This window comes from Podarcis vaucheri, assembly GCF_965113315.1.
Source record: "Podarcis vaucheri genome assembly, chromosome: 5".
Lineage (NCBI taxonomy): Eukaryota > Metazoa > Chordata > Lepidosauria > Squamata > Lacertidae > Podarcis > Podarcis vaucheri.
Genome location: NC_138763.1, coordinates 55371702 through 55378586, shown reverse-complemented (window position 1 = coordinate 55378586; position 6885 = coordinate 55371702).

Below are 6885 nucleotides of genomic sequence, written 5' to 3'. Positions count from 1 at the left end.
CAATATGAGAATGCTGACATCATAAATCCAATTAACTAATGGTAGTGGTTTCCCATTAGAACCACAGGATGTTCGTTTCCAGGCAACCTTGGCCCTACATTCTAGACCAGGGATAAATAGAACAATTAGTTTCCATAACATTTTACATAATCACACATAGTGACAATGAACTTCAGAAAGTACAATAAATACCTCAGATTGTTTACCTGGCCAAATACATTGAAGAGATGTAAAAACCCTGCAGTCTGGCTGTACAACAAAGGAATTTGGGATGTGGAGAAAGATCACATCTGAAAGTGAAAAATAATGATGAGCTTCACAACTTGGCATGGTCAGCTGCAAACTCAAGAGAACAAATAAATGTTGACTAGCTGTATAGCAGAGGCGGGGAATGTTTTTCAGCCCAAGAACTCAAGAGCCTCATTCAGCCTAGTTAAGACCAGCACTGGACTCAGAAACAAACTGGCAAGCAGTGCTGCTGGAGGAATAGAGGTTATATGTTTGGCATACTTTACAGTGCTTTACAGCAACCCCATGAGAAACCTGCTACAGTAATCTAATATGGGTGCAATTAAGGCATGATCACTAATCATTCAAGCTACCGGTACTTTTTCTAAAACAAGCATAACGTTTTAATACATAGTGAAGCCAAGTAGTTGTAAAATGGGTTAGGAAAAATGAAGCAGGGAGCTGGGCAAGATGCTGGCCAAAGCTAGGAGAAAAAGGGATTGTTGGTCTGTAAGGAAAGGAGGAAAATAGGGCCACTTGCTTTAGAAAGTAAAGTGGAGGTTGTCAGAGGAAGAAGGCTGAGGTAGTGATTTTGTAGAGCTTCGGAAACTGTTTAGGGCAAGAATTAACAATTGGAAGGCTTAGGCGTGGCCAGAGAATGACCCGAGAGTACTTTTTCTGCAAAGGAGCAGTAGTTGGTGGCACTGGGTCGCAAGGAAGGGGGAATCTAAGATTTTGAGATGTCACAGCCAAGAAAAAAAGAAGAGAAAAAAGGGACCTGGACAGGCTTGAAACCAGGAGAAAGGTGAAGAGAAAAGAAGAGAAAGTAAGGCTTCTGCTAATTGAGGAGGGCTTAATACCTACCTGTCCTTATCATGTGATGCTGGGAATGAGAAATTGGGCTTAAAAATTAAATACAAAGACTACTACTCCAGTCTGATTGGGGTGTTATAAGCAGTGCTTTTTTCTGGGGGTACTCGTGTACGCAGTACCAGCAGCTTCCCCCCCGCCCAGTGCTAAAAGTGTGGCACTGTAACAACTTCATGGTGAGTACTGTACTGACACACTTTTTCTTAAAAAGAAGCAGCGTCACTGATTATAAGTGTTCCAGTACTGTTGGCCAGGAGGATTTTTTCCTGAATGTCTGTTAAAAGGCTTTTCAAAATGTATCTTCATTCTGCCAGTCAGGGTTTGTTTGTTTGGGTAGTGGGAGGTTTTTATTTACCAGTATTAGTTGCTTTTTCTGGCAGGTGCCTCGGGGCACTGAAACTTCTTGATTAGGTATTGTGGGGAAATGGGGAAGTGAAGGAGTGACATTTTAGGTGATCATACCCTGGCTTAACACCTCCAGAATGAGTTTTATGTGGTTTTGTTTACATTTATATTTGCAAATGAGAGGATGGCAAAGATATACAGTGAAAGGAGGCAGCCATAGTTATACATGATAGTATTGAAAATTTAGTGGCTGATACACATTCCTAAGTAGATAACTCCTCACAAGAGGTTATGTGGCTATCACTAATCAAAATTGTATTGTTTCTACCAGAGCTTTCCAAACTTTTCATGTTGGTGACACACTTTTAGACATGCATCATTTTGAGACATGGTAATTCAGTTTTATATGCCTGTTGTCTTTGTCCATGGAGTTTTCTTGGCAGGGATACTGGAGTGGCTTGCCGGTTCCTCCTGCAGGTGGGATCACGTTTGGTCAAAACTCTCCACTATGACCTGTTCGTTTTGGGTGGCCCTGCACAGCATAGCTCATAGCTTCTCTCAGTTATTCAAGCCCCTTTGCCATGGCAAGGCAGTGATCCATGAAGGGGCTCCAATACTTTGGCCACCTCATGAGAAGAGAAGACTCCCTGGAAAAGACCCTGATGTTGGGAAAGATGGAGGGCACAAGGAGAAGGGGACGAGAGAGGACAAGATGGTTGGATAGTGTTCTTGAAGCTACCAGCATGAGTTTGACCAAACTGCGGGAGGCAGTGGAAGACAGGAGTGCCTGGCATGCTCTGGTCCATGGGGTCACAAAGAGTCGGACACGACTAAACAACTAAACAACAACAATTCAGTTTTACTAGCAAACCAGAGGTTAAACCAGGCATAGGCAAACTCCAGCCCTCCAGATGTTTGGGACTACAATTCCCATCATCCCTGACCACTGGTCCTGTTAGCTAGGGATGATTGGAATTGTAGTCCCAAACCTCTGGAGGGCCGGAGTTTGCCTATGCCTGGGTTAAACTAACCCCTTTCCAACAAAAAAAAAAAAAAAGGAGCATGGGGAGCGTTCGCATGACACACCTACACACTGCAGCCGACATACTAACGTGTCGCGACACAGTTTGGAAAGCTCTGGTTTATACATTCTTCTGCTGGCAGGTTTGAAAGTCTCCTAATGGTTGTATGGGATTTTTAGTTTATTTCTTATGGTATAATGATGTCGTCAGGGATAATCCTGGTCTTAAGAATTGGTGGAACTTGAGCCAGACTCCTACTGAACCTTTCAAAAAGAATAAGAGTAATTTGGTGTTATGTAGGAGACCTTGTGGCTGAAACAAAAAATAATATTTGTAGTCTTTTCATGAAATGTTTTTGTTACAGTCCATCTTTTTAAATTATTGTAGCGTGCAGCCACATGCCAGTCTTTTATTTAGAAGCCTACAAGTCATTCCTCTTCAAGTTTTGTTTTACAGAGAGGGATGCAATCCTTTACCCGAGTTCCTCCAGCTGAGATGCTTTAGGATTTGGCAGTTTTGCTATGCCAGTGGGGTGCAAGATATACTACTGCAACAAAGCATTATTCACTACATGTGCTATATCCAAACTTGAGCTAAACTGGAGACTACAGTATAATAAATAACTCCATGGTCATCATATGTGCTGCATTGTATGTAAATTGTGTCTGTGTTTGTATTGGGCAATTTGTAAATAACAGAGATACTATGTGTATTTAAAAAAAATAATCTCTGCAGCATTTGGTGAAATTCTAAGGGCTCTCCCTCCTTTGCAGTTCTACTGAGAATTTTAATTTTAAAAATGCTTGTATGAACTCAGCCATGGAAGTGGTGTTATTAAGCACATAATGGACCAGAGAAAATTGAGCATTCGGCTGTGAATTCCATCTCCATTGATTTTTTTAGTGCTTAATGTGCTGTTACTACAGCTGTCTTTTGATCTAAACAAGGCAATATAGTGTGGCAGTCTCTCTCTCTCCCCTCCATCATATACTGTCAGTGCTTGTTTCTCTCTCTCTCAACCTTAATCATCAAAAGAACTGACTATATTTCCAGCTTTTTTTTCCTTTTTAGATGCAAGGCGTACGGACAAGGGAAAGGAAGAGAGGGAACAAGAAAAATACATCTGGTATAGTCACTTTGCACAGCAAGTAGAGCAGGTTTACATTAGCCAGTTACTTGGTCACTTGCCATGAGTAAAAATTACCTTTGTGAGGTCAGACAGCAGAACCTTAAAAAAGCTGGCTCATTTTAGCTACACATTACTGATGTAGGTACGGGTATGTATGGAGAGGCTGGCTAGTAACAATTCAAACACAATGAAGAGGCAGAGGCAATGAGGTTATTTGATTAAATATTGTCACAAACCTTTATTAAATATATACATAAATTTGTAATTAAAGTTGTGGGTTATAAAGGGGGGGGGGCATTCCCTACTGTTCCCTTATCTGAGGAATGTGACCTGGCTGTCTATGCTGTGTGTGAGTGCATGTTTTTGTGTCTGTGTTTCCTTCAAGTGCTGTGCCTATTAGCTGACCTCGTGAAGGATGATTATTTTTTATAGGAACAAAATACGGTTTGAGAAGTGGGAAAGCAGAACACGCCTACAAGCAACAGGAGAAGCGTGTTAATTTTCAGTAAAGCTGCACAAGAAATGCACATTTGTTTTGGCAAAAATTGTTATGGTAAAGGTCCTTAGAATCCTAACCACTATCCAATTTTGAATTTGGCCCAAACTCAGTTTGCTAAAAAAAGTCATAGAATTTCAGCAGTGGTGCTAAAAACTGGACAGGTGTCTGCTTAAGTCATTCTGCAGGGGAATCATGTTCCACTAGTTTAACTAAACAAGACAGAGGAGTATAATTCTTCTGTTATCATGTTTAACTGTTTGTAGAGAAACCTGAGACCCTTTTAGCAAACAAAACAAGTGTTTGCAAGATCCAGGAGTTTCCTCCCCCCCCCCCTCCTTCTTTGTTAGCATGAAGGCAGCAACTTTTCTTGTCTATTAATAAACTTTACTGACTGTTTTTTGGCAGATCACATGTTGGTTAACTCCGTGGGACTATGTCCAAAGAGTGTCTTGATTTATACTGTGATTAAGTAGGGACACCAGCATAGATCCAAGGTTTATGTTTGCATTTTAGGTGGTTTGGAACTGAAGTATTGTCAGGATGACATTTCTTTAAGCTGGCAAGAACACTGTGTTTATTTATGTTCCAGTAACTATCTTACGTGCAAAGGTCCTAGATAGTTCCTGATTAAGTTGTACTGCTAATCAAAGAGCTAATTTAATGATGGGGGTAGGGAGGGTAAGGTGCTGAAATAACAGACGTTTCTAATACTTTTTGGGAGTGGGGAGGATGAAGAGATTAAATAAGAAAACATCCATCATTTTATCTTTGAATGTTCATAATTCCTTTGTTATGACCTGATGGATTAAAAGAAACCAAATGATGGCAAAGTTTGCCTGAGATTTTCATCAGCAAGGAATAAAAAATTGTTTTTAAGTTGCCAGAAAAGTAAACATTCCACATTTGTCACATGTCAACGTACATATTTGCAGGTTATGCAATGCTTGTATGCATGCACTCCACACATGTAAAATATTCAAGTGCCAATCCTTTTATTTTGGAGTTGGACCATTGGTGTGAGAGTCGATCTCCATGGCAAAATACACATTTGCTGCCAGTACCACTGTCTGGGGAATAATACCACTGTCTGCTCCACTGATACCATGGTTGAGCATCTGAAGATGAGCAACCCATTATTGATAAGGTAAAGTAGGGCATGATAGTTCTGCCATATGGCTGGGCGTCCGCTCAGTCTACTCATGAGGTTCTTCCTGCAGTGGTGGACTGGGCAAAGATGATAACAAAGGCTAGGCAAAATGCTCTGTTGAGGTGAGGAGCCTTTTCAGCCTGAGGGCCACATCCCTCGTGGGCAACTTTCCAGGGGCTTCATACCATGGTGACCGTGACCAAAGGCAAAAGTTGGAAGCGTAACAGATGTTACTCTTGCCTTTGTACAGTAGACTACATTCAAACCATTCAAAATGCAGAGGTTTCCACACAGATAATTCTCTCTCCAGGCAAGAAATATGTGTTATCACAGTTCAGGGACACATTTAAGCCATGCAAAAGTACTCAGGGAGGGAGTGCAGGTATGCCATATCCCTCACTGGCTTTGATTAGAAGAGGCCTGGCAGGCTACACTTGGTCCCCCCAGGTCTGAGGTTCCCCTGCCTCCACATGCTAGATACTAGATGGAAACCATCTGTGTTGTAAAAAGCATAAAAAATGTACAGAGATCTGCAGATAATTTTGCATTACATTAATTCTGTATTGCACTTGCATTCCATTACAGTCATAATTATATTACACAGGCATCCAGGTTTTCTCTCTCTTCATAATATAATCTCATAATCATAAGTCTCAAACAAGAGTGAAGTATCCCTTAGAGAAATTATCTGAGCCAGGATAATATTGCCCACTAGCATAACGCAGTTCAGAATCTGAATAGTTTATTCAGGTAAATGTGCCTTCAACCAGACATCTGCATAAAAAGCAAAGCCTCCTTGTTCTCCAAAACTACAGCTGCACAGTGATGCAACACAAACAGTCGTGTGGTGGAGGCAATTGACCACACATTTTTTACCTTAAAAACCAATGTCGCATAATGCAACTTGTTTCAAGCCACTTATTAGAACATCTATATTCACCTTAAATCACATCCATGGTTCAGGTTACAGAAAAGCTCACTCTAGTGCTGCTGCAATATGAGATCCAGCAGGTGGTTGCAAAAGGGGAGGCTTTATCAGCTATGGCCTATTGATTATGGAATGGCCTCCCTGGAAAGGTTTGCCTTGAACCCACTTTAATTGTTAAATTATTTGGATTATGACCTGAGAGACCCAGGTTCAGATGGGGTGAATTTGGGCCAATCACTATCTCTTAGGTTGCATACACATTACTGGCTTAAAACGTACCAAGGTAATTTCCTCGCACAGCAGAAGCATTTCCAACGTACACTTCAGTTTTGTTGGGTGTGTTCTGTCACTGCTGTCTGTCCATGCCAGTGGGTGGGTGTAAATGGCTTCCTATGGTTTCTGTTCAAATCAGATTGAAGCTGGCTTCGGAGGAAATGCATCAAAACACAGTATTTCTCAAAAAAACTACAGGATCAAAGTGGATTGTGGCTAGCCGTGTGTACGCAGCTCCACAAACCAGCACTAGTAGCGTATGCAGCCTCTGTATTCTACCTGTGTGAGGATGAAATGAGGGGCAGAATCATGTTCACCACCTTGAGTTCCTTAGCGGAGGCGGGATATAACTTAACAACAAAATAATTCTAATGCCACGCAAATACTCTTATTTCACAGCTCTGCATTTGCAGTCTTTTGAGATTATGCTGTGATTTGTACCTG